Source organism: Chiloscyllium plagiosum, unplaced genomic scaffold, assembly GCF_037043375.1.
Source record: "Chiloscyllium plagiosum isolate Xiang-an unplaced genomic scaffold, Cpla_swu_hap1 HiC_scaffold_7, whole genome shotgun sequence".
In the NCBI taxonomy this organism is placed as follows: Eukaryota; Metazoa; Chordata; class Chondrichthyes; order Orectolobiformes; family Hemiscylliidae; genus Chiloscyllium; species Chiloscyllium plagiosum.
This window is the reverse complement of record NW_028270145.1, coordinates 28,410,366-28,424,658: the sequence shown is the minus strand read 5'-3', so window position 1 is coordinate 28,424,658 and position 14,293 is coordinate 28,410,366. Positions and strand designations below refer to the sequence as shown.

Sequence of the window (14,293 nt, the reverse complement as noted above, 5' to 3'; positions counted from 1 at the left end):
ATAATCAGCTGTAGGCAATATCCAGAAAGTTCATTTCAGTTGTTGGCTAATCTAGAAATGTTGGCCAAGTCATCCAGGCAAAGACCCTGCTCTTTAACACTGACTGGACAGCACAGAAATAGGTCACATGGCTCAAATGGACTTTGAAACAGTGCAGGGGAATCGCCAATATCTACCAGAGAGGGTAGAGGGGGGGTCTGGATTACAGTGCTCCAGCAGAGCTGCACCACAGCGTCAGTCTGGATTTTGTACTCAGGTTTCTAGAGTGGGACTTGAATCGACAATCTTTTGTCAGAGTAGTAAAAGTACTACCCAGGGAGCCAAAGCTGAAAAGTGAGTGCTGAAGCTATTGACCATTGCAATAAGTCTACTAGCAGGATTTTTTGGACAGGAATCAGTCATGGGAGCTTCACCTTGAAGATACACAAGCTAATAACAGCACCCCTCACTGCACACTGTGACTTTCATACGGTGCAGGGTGCTACACTGTGCTAGTTGTTGCAACTAGGGAAGCCAACCAGTTGGGGCTCATGTTTCAAATCATTCATTTGGGACTCAGTCCTTCATTTGTGTTAACATGCCCCTTTGAAGGCATGTCACAATGAGGAAGGGGAGACATTTGGCACCCCTGATGCGGACAGCAGTCTCCGAGCCTGTCAATTCCTGATTGGTTCACATAAATGTAGGCATTGAACCAAATGAGCTGCTGTTGCACCTATTCATTTGGAGGTAAACCCCATTTTCAACTTTTTGTCAACAGAAGTACAGATCTCCGAGCTTTCAAAAAAAAAAGAGTTCAATCACAAAAGGTGGCACCAATTACAATAAACAGGAGAGACTGGTGTCAGTCTGAGTACCACTCTCCATGGAGTGTACATTTGCCCCTAAGATTCACAAGCACCTTCTATCCATTCATCCTCATGGACAGCTTAAACAACTAAAAGTTGCCCTCAAATGTGGGACTAATTGAGAACTATTACAACTGCCTAAATTTCCCTAGCATCACCAGAACCTAGCTCTCTTCCATGATGCACTCAGCTCAGCTCACCTATGCTGCACAAAAATTGTATTCTAAAATACAACTGATTTCCTGGAGGATTTACTATTTAAATATTGTTTCAGTACTTAAACACCTGCCACAGATACAGACAGTTGCTTATCCCCTGCAAGGATCTCAGTCCATAGCTGCTGATAGTCACAGTGTCTATAACAGAGAGGAAAATCAAAAACATGAGCATCACAATCCATCCTGGTGGTCTGTGCTATTTTAACTTGTATGAACCAGGAAAGTAAATAGTAGGTGCAAATCAATGCTCATTGGAAGCACATTACCTCAGTGTCAGAAGAGCTCCCCGCCCAAAAAACAACGCAAGCACAAAACAGAGGCTCCAGCATTGAATGTGTTGCGATGTGCTTTTAGATTAGATTAGATTAGATTCCCTATAGTGTGGAAACAGGCCCTTCGGCCTAACCAGTCCACACTGACCCTCCGAAGAGTAACCCACCCAGACCCATTTCTGACTAATGCATCTAACAATATGGACAATTTAGTAAGGCCAATTCACCTGACCTGCACATCTTTGGACTGTGGGAGGAAACCCACACAGACATGGGGAGAACATGCAAACTCCACACAGACAGTCGCCTGAGGCTGGAATCGAACCTGGGACCCTGGTGCTGTGAGGCAGCAGTGCTAACCACTGAGCCACCGTACCACCCCTGGAGATACCATCTTTCAAACAAGAAACAAAACTGAGACCATGTATTTCCCTCTGTGGCAGATGTAAATATCCTTTGATAAAGAACTGGGGAGTTCTCCTTGGACAATATTTATCTCTCAATCAAGAGGTAAAAACAGATTGTTTGGTCATTTCCATGATGTTTGAGAGATCTGACCGGACACAAATCAGCATTCGCATTCCCTACATTGCAATAGTAACTTCCAAAGTACTTAATCGACTATAATCTACTTGAGGAGATACAGGAGTGTCAAAAGTCACGAGAGAAATTTAAGTTTGCCTCTCTTTCCTTTAGAACATCATACTTTGATTGAAGATTTCTGCTCTCAATTACCATTTAGCAGGTAATTAGGTTCATGGCATGACTGTGATAACTTGAAATCAAATTATTAGTAAGCAATACACTATGTTGCTTTACAATAAGAGGCAAGTTTTTGAATGCTAGTTATCCAGCTGCCTCAGATTGCAGGCACTAATTTGTGGTCCAAGCTGGCATTCCTAAAACAAATTCAGCTGCTACTGCTGCAGAGGCTCTGAAACTTTGTGCTCGACTTCTCTCCTACTCTTTTTTTTAAAATCCAAAACATAACCTCCAGTAGCCTCACTCAGGCCAAGTCATACCCTGTGCCCTCTCTGGCTTACCTTAGCTGTCAATCCATTAATATGTCAAACATTAAATGCTTAGCCTTATCCCATCTCCTTCGTGGCCTCACCCCACCATAACTCTGCAACCTCCTCCAGGCTCATAACCTTTGGAGAACCCTGCATTCCTGATGAAGGGCTTTTGCCCGAAACATCGATTTCCCTGCTCCTTGGATGCTGCCTGATCTGTTGTGTTTTTCCAGCACCACTCTAATCTTGACTCTAATTTCCAGCATCAGCAGTATCCACTTCCGCCTATTCCTCCAACTCTGGCCTCTTGGGCATTAGATGACAGCAACTAGTAACACTTTCACTCAGAGTGACAAGGTTCTGGGTTGAAGACATCCTCTCCAAGGCTTGATCACAAAAATCTCCAAAGCAATATTAAGGGAGCACTACAATGGTGGAGATGTCAACTTTTGGATGAGATGTGTGAGAAACGAAGCTCATGCACTTCAATAATTTCAGTCCGAGACAAGATCTGAAGCAATCAGTATGTTTATTATATGCTTGCAAGCATGGTGCCTAGAATAGACACGCAGAGTTTAGCAAATACATATCTTATACAGGATTCACTACTCCAAACCTGGTGCCCATTACTATTGTTTATCTCTTGCCTTCTCCGGCCGTGTGCATAACAAAGTACAAGTTTTACTTGGCCATTTCACCACATCCTGCTGTGGTCCATTGTTAGGTATATCCTCTTTCACTGCTATCTATTTCCCCCACTTGTGACATTTCATCCCTTTCCCCAACCATATTGATCTTTATGACCTTTTAGTTGAGGTTTGTTTTTGTTTTTGCACAAGTGGGAAACAGATGCTTATAACTACTGCTTGTACAAGCATATCTGGCTTAACCTACATCCTCACAGCACCTTATCTATTTGTCTGTAACATCTACCATTGTTTGCAGGCACGTTTCATTCTTGTATGTACATTTTAGCCAATACAAAAACAATTATATATTTCCTTCATATAGTTTTCATTCTTGTTGACTCAGCTCTTGGTTGAAACAATTATACCCTGGTGTGAGTGCATTTACCTTGCATAAGCAATTATGATTGCAGAAGTAACACTACTTTACCTATATCCCACAAGATGTTAGAACAAGGCCCTATGACACAATTTAAAGAGAAGGGCCAATTTTTTCCTCAATCAACATCAGAAAAACAGATTACCTGGTCATTATTACACTGCTGTTTGTGGGAGCTTTCTATGCACAAATTAGCTGCTGTGTTTCCTGCAAGAGACAAAATAAAACTGCAGATGCTGGAATCCAAGATAGACAGGCTGGAAGAGCACAGCAAGCCCGGCAGCAACAGGACGTGGAGAAGTCAATGTTTCGGGTGTAACCCTTCTTCAGGACTGGGGGTGGGTTTTGGGGGAGCTGCAGAGGCTGGGGCAGGGTGGTGAAGTGAGGATAGGTGAAGACAGGTAGAGGGTATGACCTGATTGGTCAATGGGAGGAATGAATCCGGGCGGGGGAAGGGGCGGGGGAAGGGGCGGGGGAAGGGGCGGGGGAAGGGGCTGGGAAGGGAGGGGGAAGGGGCTGGGAAGGGAGTTGGGGGATGCCACACTACAAATTGGAGCAATAACACCTCATCTTTCACCTGGGCAGCCTATAGCCCTATGGACTCAACATAGAGTTCTCCAATTTCAAATAACCTCCCTTCCCAACCCCCAAGTCCCTTCCCAGCCCTTCCCCCTCCCTTCCACCTTCCCTGTCACCTACCAGATTCATTCCTCCCATTGACTGACCAGGTCATACCCTCTACCTATCTTTACCTACACCCACTTCACCACCCTGCCCCTAGCTCCCCCTTACACCCACCCTCAGCCTTGAAGAGGAGTTACACCCGAAACATCTGCTTCTGCACCTCCTGATGCTGCTTGGCTTGCTGTGTTCCCCCAGCCTCCTGTCTGTATATTATTTGTTTCCTGCAAGGTAGTAGTGACAACATTTCAAAAGGCACTTTGTTGCTTGTAAAGCACATTGTGACTATTTTTATATAAATCTAATCTTCCTATCTTTGATTTCATTACTCCACCACTTGAGATGTTTTCTTACTCTTGTTCAGCTACTGAGGACGTAACACTTTGGCATTCCCTCGTTGAATTTCTCTGTGTTTTAGAAGGTTTTTAATACCAAACCTCTTTGGAATGTCATGGGGTCACAAAATGCTCACACAGATGCAGACTCTTCTAGCTTCTTGACTTTATTAAGGTTATATGCATGGAGGGCAACTTAAATATATAGACCAGAATCTCCCAGACTGTGCAGATTTAGATAATCTCCAGTAAATTCAGCAAGTGAGTGATGCCAGTCTTGGTGCTGCTGAGGCAGGGACTGGTTGAAAATAAAAATACTACTACTACTACTACTACTACTGACCCCATATGATTGAATGGATTCTTGGCTACCCAGGCTGTTAAACAGAAATATGTCACCTGGGCAAGGTGCCAAGATGGTGCTGACAAGGGTGGAACCGCACCACAGCAGGAATTCACGCCTTCAGGACACGTAAAGCCGACAATAGGTAGGACACAGTGGGGATTTAAATATTCAGAGTCAATTGCAGACATTCCTCAAGCCCTTGAAACATTTGACACAAGCTTGCAACTGTCATGATTTATCTCCTTATTCACTTCTGTCAATCAACACAAATCACATACACAGTAGGACTGGCTGCACCTAACAAGTATGGTTGAGCAACAGTGCAGTACAAAGTCTTCCATTATCACCACAATTAGTCACCCTCCCTGCAATTAAGTAGATGATTGACTGGCAGATATGTTTGGAAATGAATTAACATGACAACTGCTGTTAAGTGCATGCAGTTCCAAAACACGTTACTGTAACAATTGATTGTGAGGTCCCAATTGTTCAGGATAGTCTGCCAGATAACGTTAGACCTTTAGATAGGCTGCGGCCACCTAGCGTGCACATGCCCAGATACTATGCCAATGTAGCACAGCTAATCCAGCTAACATGCACATCTTTGGACTGCGGGAGGAAACCATAGCACCCTGAGGAAACCCACGCAGACACCGAGAGAATGTGCAAATTTCACACGGATAGTCACCCAAGGGTGGAATCAAATCCAGGCCCCTGAAGTTGTATGACAGCAGTGCTAACCAGTGTCCCAGGTCATTCAGAGGGAAAAAGATCTGTACTATCAACTGTGCTGTTGAGCAGTTTCCACAACAGTCAGAGCAGAAGAAATGAAATCCTAGTGTTTTATACGTTAGTAAGAAAAAAAGCTCCAGAAAAATAAGGCTTTAAGGTGTCAGCAAAAAAGTTCCGACAAGGCTGTTTAGGGAACACCTGTTACGTACTGAGATGTATTAGCAGTTTAAGGGTCACTTGAAGTGCCATTAACTATAGAAGACAGCATTGAGTAAATGTGCAATGCTTGCTGGGAAAAACAAGTACAGCCATGCCAAATCAATTGGGATCTTTGAAGTGGAAACAGGGACATTTCATGGAGGTGAATATATATAAGAATATTGACAGAGAAAAAGGGCTGAAACTTTATTTGTGATACAGCAGTTTCAAATAGTTTGAGTTTGGAGTCAGAGTCAGAGAGATGTTTAACATGGAAACGGACCCATCGGTCCAATTCGTTCAGGCTGACCAGATAGCCTAAATTAATCTAGTCCCATTTGCCACCACATGGCCATATCCCAATTTGTAGATCTGAAAATACTCTGACATCTCTTGAGAAACAGCTCCAGCCTATCTAACGGACTAATGTTACCTCTCTCATTCATATACCCATCCAGTTGCCTTTTAAATGTTGTAATTGTACCAGCCTTCACCACTTCCTCTGGCAGCTCCTTAGGTCCCTTTTAAATCTTTCCCCTCTCATCCTAAACCTATGCCCTCTAGTTCCGGACTTCCCACACCCCAGCGATAAGATCTTGTTTATTTACCGTATCCATGCCCCTCATAATTTTGTAAACCTCTAGGAGATCCCCCCTCAGCCTCCGAAACTCCAGGGAAAACAGCCCCAGTCTATTCAACCTCTCCCTCTAGCTCAAATCCTCAAACCCTGGCAACATCCTTGTAAATCTTTTCTGAACCCTTTCAAGTTTCATAACATCCTTCCAATAGGAAGTAGACCAGAATTGCACACAACATTCCAACAGCGGCCTAACCAATGTCCTGTACAACCACAACATGACTTCCCAGCTCTTATACTCAATGCTCTGACCAATAAAGGAAAGTATACTAAATGCCTTCATCACTATCCTATCTACCTGCGACTCCACTTTCAAGGAGCTATGAACCTGCACTCCAAGGTCTTTGTTCAGCAACACCCCCCAGGACTTTACCACTAAAGTCCTGCCCTAATTTGCCTTTCCAAAATGCAGCACCTCACATTTATCTAAATTAAACTCCTTCTGCCCCTCCTTGCGCCATTGGCCCACCTGATCAAGATCCTGTTGTACTTGGAGGTAACCTTCTTTGCTGTCAACTACACCTCCAATTTTGGTGTCATCTGCAAATGTACTAACTATACCTACGTTCATATCCAAATCATTCATATAAATTACAAAAAAGCAGTGGACCCAGTACCGATCCTTGTGGCACTCCACTGGTCACAGGCTTCCAGTCTGGAAAGCAACCCTCTACCATCACCCTCTGCCTTCTACCTTCGAGCCAGTTCTGTATCCAAATAGCTAGTTCTCCCTGTATTCCACGTGATCTAACCTTGCTAACCTTGTTAAATGCCTTACTGAAGTCCATACAGATCATGTTCATTGCACAGCCCTCATCAATCATCTTCGTTACAACTTCAAAAAACCCAATCGAGTTAGTGAGCCATGATTTCCCATGCACAAAGCCATGTTGACTATCCCTGCTTCGTTTCCCTCTTGTGTAACAAACTTTGATGTTTGTTTAAAACTAAAATGTACTCTGGCAGCATCTTGTGAGCGTTCAGTAGCTGACCAAAATAACCCAATTGCAAAATAAAACTCACTGATATCAAACCCGGTCTCACTCTGGGATCTAACTTGTTTAATATTACAATTGGCTGGGATCACAACTGTGCTCTCACTTCTGATTCAGAAGATTGTGAATTCAAGTCTCGCTCCAGAAACTCAAGTGCTGGACTGAAATTTGAGTGCTGTACTGAGGGAAGGCTACACTGATGGAGGGGAGGATAAACTGAAGCTTGGTCTTTTCACCCACTTGGACATTAGGATTCTAGTGTGCATTGCATGAAGAGCAGTAAAGTTGTTCTTCCCCTTGTCCTGGCCAATATTTATCTCTCGCCCGCCATTGATATAAACAGACGGAAAAACAGACACAGGAACAGGAGAATGCCATCGGCCCCATCCAAGCCGGTCCTGCCATTCAATACAATCATGGCTGATCCTCGATCTCAATGTTATAATCTTGCTTTATTTTCATAATCCCGAATGCCTTTAAAATCTAAAAAGAAAAATCTTTTTTTTGGATATATTCTCTACTATAGATTAGATTAGATTAGATTACTTACAGTGTGGAAACAGGCCCTCGGCCCAACAAGTCCACACCAACCCGCCGAAGCGCAACCCACCCATACCCCTACATTTACCCCTTTAACCTAACACTACGGGCAATTTAGCATGGCCAATTCACCTGACCCGCACATTTTTTGGATTGTGGGAGGAAACCGGAGCACCCGGAGGAAACCCACGCAGACACGGGGAGAACGTGCAAACTCCACACAGTCAGTCGCCTGAGTCAGGAATTGAACCCGGGTCTCTGGCGCTGTGAGGCAGCAGTGCTAACCACTGTGCCAACGTGCCGCCCCGAAGGAAAGATATGAGGCTTTGGAAAGAGTGCAAAGAAGGTTTACCAGGATGCTGCCTGGACTGGAGGGCTTGCCTTATGAAGAAAGGTTGAATAAGCTCGGACTTTTCTCTCTGGAGAGGAGGACGACGATGAGGAGACCTGATCGAGGTAAACAAGATAAAGACAGGAATAGATAGAGTCAACAGCCAGAGACTTTTCCCCAGGGCAGGATTGACTGGTACAAGGGGTCATAGTTTTAAGATCTTAGGAGAAAGGTATAGAGGAGACATCAGAGGTAGGTTCTTTACGTAGAGGGTTGTGAATGTATGGAATGCGTTGCAAGTGGTGGTGGAAGTAGAGTCATTGGGGACATTTAAGCGACTGCTGGACGTGCACATGGAGAGCAGTGAATTGAGGGGAGCGTAGGCTAAGTTATTATATTTTACATTAGAATTAAACCTCGGTACAACATCGTGGACCCGAGGGCTGTTCTGTGCTGTACTTTTCTATGTTCTATGACTTGGACTCCACAGTCTTTTGGAATTCTCTACCACACACGTTCACGAAGATGGTTCGGACATTTATCATTGCTACTTATGGAAACACACCATTACATTTTCCACATTACAGTACTGTGGTTACACCTGAAAAGAACTTCACTGGATCCAAAGCATCTTCTAATCATGAAAGAAATGCTTTCAGTTTTATGTCTCAACTGACAAATAGCTTTTTGATTAACCCTTTTTGTAAGGCATATGGTTTTCAGAGTGGAGCAGTATTTCTGAAGTGTGAAAGCTCTTTCACTGGTTCGAGTGGCCTCAGTGAGCAGCCTAACACAAGCTCAAAACAAGTGATAGTTGATTGCCTTGTACTGCAATTGGCTTGCCATATAATACTGTGCAGCACAGCAGTACTACAGAGACACCCGGCACACCGCAACACCTTGCCTGGGAGAATGGCTTAAAACGCTGGTGCTACAGTCTCCAGCTCATCTGTTACACAAACTTTACCCATGCCCTTACATCTCCACCACCTCGCTCCTGACCAACCTACATCATTCTATCTTTAGTATAGTCCAGCTTATCAAAAACACACATTGCTGTTTTCTAACTAATGCTAAGTCTAGTTTCCATATTATCCCTGTGCTTAGCTGACTGACATTGGTTTCTCGCCCAGCAACTGTCAATTTTTAAAAATCTATTCTTGTACTGAATCCCGTCCACATTCTTGCTCCTCACTGTCCCCCTAACCTGCTTCAACTCTACAAACCTCTGAGACACCTGTATTTCTCCAATTTTAGTTTTGCATCAATCCCTGAACTCAACAACATGGCTCTCAGCTTCCTAGGCCCTACACTACAATTCCTTCTTTCAATCTCTGTCTCTCCTTCGGAGGCACTAAGTGGAACATAAAAGATACAACAAATGTTGATGAAAAGGAAGTTAGAAATACTTCAAAGGAGTCACTGTGTATGCCACACCTTCAATTCTTACACGCAGAGAGAAACATATCGAAAGGTAGATTAAATAAAATATTTATAAAAATATGGAAGAAATAGAATGTAGGGAAATAGATGGTGACATCTTGAAAAACGTCCATATTACAGAGGAGGAAGTGCTGGATGTCATGAAACACATAAAAGTGGATAAATACCCTGGAATTCTGTGGGAAGCTAGACAAGTGATTGCTGGGCCTCTTGCTGAGATATTTGTATGACCGATAGTCACAGGTGAGATGGCGGAAGACTCTAGGTTGGCAAACGTGGTGCCACTGTTTAAGAAGGGTGGTAAGGACAAGCCAGGGAACTATACACCAGTGAGCCTGATGTCAGTGGTGGGCAAGTTGTTGGAGGGAATCCTGAAGGACAGGATGTACATGTATTTGGAAAGGCAAGGATTGATTAGGGATAGTCAACATGGCTTTGTGCGTGGGAAATCATGTCTCACTAACTTGATTGCATTTTTTGAAGCAACAACAAAGAGGATTGAGGAGAGCAGAGCGGTAGATGTGATCTATATGGACTTCAGTAAGGCGTTCAACAAGGTTCCCCATGGGAGACTGGTTAGCAAGGTTAGATCCCATGGACTACAGGGAGAACTAGCCATTTGGATGCAGAACTAGCTCAAAGGTAGAAAGAGTGTGGTGGTGGAGGGTTGTTTTGCAGATTGGAAGCCTGTGACCAGTGGCGTGCCACAAGGATTGGTGCTGGGTCCACTACTTTTCGTCATTATCTAAATGATTTGGATGTGAGCATAAGTGGTAAAGTTATTAAGTTTGCAGATGATACTAAAATTGGAGATGTAGTGGACAGCAAAGAAGGGTATTTCAGAGTACAATGGGACCTTGATGAGATGGGCCCATGGGCTGAGAAGTGGCAGATGGAGTTTAATTTAGATAAATGTGAGTTGCTGCGTTTTGGGAAAGCAAATCTTAGCAGGACTTATACACTTAATGTTTAGGTCCTAGGAAGTGTTGCTGAACAAAGAGACATTGAAGTGCAGATTCATAGCTCCTTGAAAGTGGAGTCGTAGGTAGATAGGATAATGAAGGTGGTGTTTGGTATGCTTTCCTTTACTGGTCAGAGTATTGAATAAAGGAGTTGGGAGGTCATGTTGCAGCTGTACAGGACATTGGTTAGGCCACTGTTGGAATATTGCGTGCAATTCTGGTCTCCTTCCTATCAGAAAGATGTTGTGAAACTTGAAAGGGTTCAGAAAGGATTTACAAGGATGTTGCCAGGGTTGGAGGATTTGAGCTATAGGGAGGGGTTGAATAGGCTAGGGCTGTTTTCCCTGGAGCGTCGGAGGCTGAGGGGTGACCTTATATAGGTTTACAAAATCATGAGGGACAAAGTTTTTTCCCTGGGGGGGAGGGGGTAGAGTCCAGAACTGGAGGGCATAGGTTTAGGGTGAGGGGAGGAAAGATATAAGAGAGACCTAAGGAGCAACGTTTTCATACAGGGTGGTACATGTATGGAATGAGCTGCCAGAGGAAGTGGTGGAAGCTGGTACAATTGCAACATTTAAGAGGCATCTGATGGGTATATGAATAGGAAGGATTTGGCGGGATATGGGCCGGGTGCTGGCAGGTGGGACTAGATTGGGTTGGGATATCTGGTCGGCATGGACGGGTTGGACCGAAGGGTCTGCTTCCGTACTGTACATTTCTATGACTCTATATACATATAACTACATTTTATAATTAAGTATTGCTGAGAAAAGACATTATGACTGTCATGATTGGAACAAGGTGAGCGAAGTGGATTTCAGAATGAGAGTTCCCTGACTGGGGGTGTCAACTTGATCCAATCAGGGTACCCTGGCTGACCGATATAAACAGGAGTGGTTGTCCCTGGAGAAGGAGCACACGGTGTCTACCAACACTCTAGCGTTGTTCAGGGAGAGGTGGGCACCGTAGGGAGTGGAGTGCATTATTTCCCCCTCCAACTCTATTTTGATTTCATCCCTGTCCTCCCCTTCACTGCTTGATCACGCAGCTTTGCCCTCTGAGAAGGGCACTGCTTGTCACTGGCCACTCAGGTGTTTCCTCTCTTCCTGGTGGTGGAATATAAATAAAGATTTACACACTTCCTTTTCACTGTGTCTGACACCTGCGCACACACAAAAAAGAAACAGGAGGATCAAGGGTTCTATTCACTGAGAAAAAGGAAACAAAAGAGAGAAAAAAAAGTGCGAGAGGCTGTGTTCCCTCTGATAGCTGGCTCTGACAGAGCTGGATCAGTGAGAGTGAAAGACTCTCCACTTTTTGTCCTGAGGAGGAGACATACAGTCAGTGTAGCTTATTTACTGTTGTTGATGTCTTCCTATGGAGGAGAGGTTTATTCTGAATTGTTGGTTTTCTTTGTTGTTTATTGTGATTGTTTTCTGGCTTTTCTTAAAGGAAAAAAAGAGAACTGGGTGTTAAATATCCTGTTGACTCTGAGGGAACTGGATCTGAGAGCGAAGGACTCTCCACTTTTTAAAAAAAAAACAAGGAGTGGTTGCCCCTGGAGAAGGAGCACATGGTGTCCACCAACACACTCGAGATTTTCAGGGAGAGGTGGGCACCGCAGGGAGTGGAGTGTTTTATTTCCTCCTCCAACTCTACTTTAATCTAATCCCTTCACTGCTTGATCACGCAGCATTGCCCTCGGAGAAGGGCACTGCTTGTCACTGGCTACTCGGATGTTTACTCTCTTCCTGGTGGTGGAATATAAATAAAGATTTACACACGTTTTTTACTGCGTCTGACACCTGCACAAAAAAATGATAAAGAAAAAGAAAGAGGAACGGCAGGGATTCTGTCTACACGCTAGCTGGGTCAGTGTCACGTATTATACACGGCTAATACAAATGTGACTTGGTGGAGATATTTCAGTTTACACGTGTAGAGAGAAAAACACACCCCTGAACAGAGTCACTCGCAACAATTGTCTTTGAATAGGTGTAAGGATTTCTAGAACAGAGGAACCTCGATTATCCGAAGGAGATCTTGAGGTCCCAATAAAAACATTAAAGACATGTTTCCAAAAGTCTTTTGTTTACAGTGATTAAACAGGCACCGTCTCCAAATAACTGACCTCCCACCCTCTCTCACCACACTTGCACTGCGGTTCTACGGAAGGGTATACCCGAATCCCCCCGACCCCCTTCCCCAGATAATATTGGGTGTGCGTGTGCGTACACATGCTCTATTTGGACACATACCCCACAAAGACACTACCAGTCTTGTTTAGGTAACTTACAGTGTGGAAACAGGCCCGTCAGCCCAACAAGTCCACACCGACCCTCCGAAGGGCAACTCACCCAGACCCATTCCCTACAGTTATCCCTTCACCTAACACTACGGGCAATTTAGCATGGCCAATTCACCTAACCTGCAAATTTTTGGACTGTGGGAGGAAACCAGAGCACCCGGAGGAAACCCACGCAGACACAGGGAGAATGTGCAAACTCCACACAGTCAGTCGCCAGAGGCGGGAATTGAACCCGGGTCTCTGGTGCTGTAAGGCAGCAGTGCTAACCACTGTGCCACCTCGTGGTGTCCAGTCTGGCTGCCTCAGATGGGGGGGCGGGGGCAGTGCTGGACAGGGTGAGGGCGGCAGTGCTGGACAGAGACAGGGATGGGGTGGGTGTGTGGGGGCGTTTTTAGATGGGGTGGCGATGTTGGACTGGGGTGGTTTTGGGGGAGTGGTGTTGGACGGGGCAGGGGGAGGGGGTGTAGGAGGTGGAGTTGGCTGGGGTGGGGGCTTGTGCACTGTGCGCTTCTGCATCTCCTAAAACGGGAAGCAGACTTTAAAAACTCCGGGCCCCAGAGGAAATGCATTTAATTGATTAACTGAATAATCGATGATCTGAACGAAATAATGCCCGCCCATCTTGCTTGGATAATCATTTTATCCAGCCATCAAAGACTGGGCCCAGTATGTGGGAATTAACGTGTTATTTTTTTCTAGGCAAATGACATTGGGTCAGACAAAAAGTAATGAGTAATTCTCCTGACAGCGTGTGGACCTGCAGCTTTTTTGGTTATTAGAAGACTAACTTTCCCAGAGACACCACACACTAAAACCTTTGATGGATTTAGCTGAGGAACATTAAAGCTCCGAGCCTGCTCTAACTCTAAGATGCTGTTTTACTCGACAGTTTGTGAACGTGGTGAATCATATTGGGATTTTTGATAAGGTTAAGATCACTGGCAGAGGCATATGACTTTGGTTTAACCCCAAGTGAGACGCTGGGAGACTGGTCTGTGGAATTAATCATGTAACCATACAAAAGTGCCAACTAGTTGAGGCCCAACTAGATTTCAAACAGGCACCATAACTGGCTTTATCAATGGAAAATGCAGCAAGTGGAGTATATGAGTTACAGGGTATTCTGATGGAAATGAATACCCTCGCCAGTCCTACAGAACTAAGGGAACATAATTTAAATGAAGGCAATTGCAGAGCCTCACTCAGGATATATCCTGAGCAGAGGGACTCAGCCCACAGCAAAACCCAAAAACAAAGCCAAACCTCAGCCAAACAGTTAAAATGTTCTTCAGGATCCAGGCCAGTAGGCCATTGCAGTTTCTGCCAGTATGCGCGCTTAAGAGCGTAACAAGAGTCCCATTAGACCTAA

The 14,293-nt window shown here is 44.6% G+C and overlaps 1 protein-coding gene across 7 annotated transcripts in view; it reads right to left on the bottom strand.

The window, feature by feature from the left end:
- The window catches only part of plekhm3 (pleckstrin homology domain containing M3), a 111,153-nt gene that overhangs the window by 30,650 nt on the left and 66,210 nt on the right, over positions 1-14,293 (bottom strand). Inside the window, exon 6 of one of the 7 annotated variants that reach the window (XR_015757621.1) lies at positions 3,562-3,623. The exons of the other annotated variants lie outside the window; for them this stretch is intronic. The gene's annotated coding sequence lies outside the window, so the exon portion shown is untranslated. The remainder of the gene's footprint in view (positions 1-3,561; positions 3,624-14,293) is intronic. 7 annotated transcript variants of the gene reach the window in all.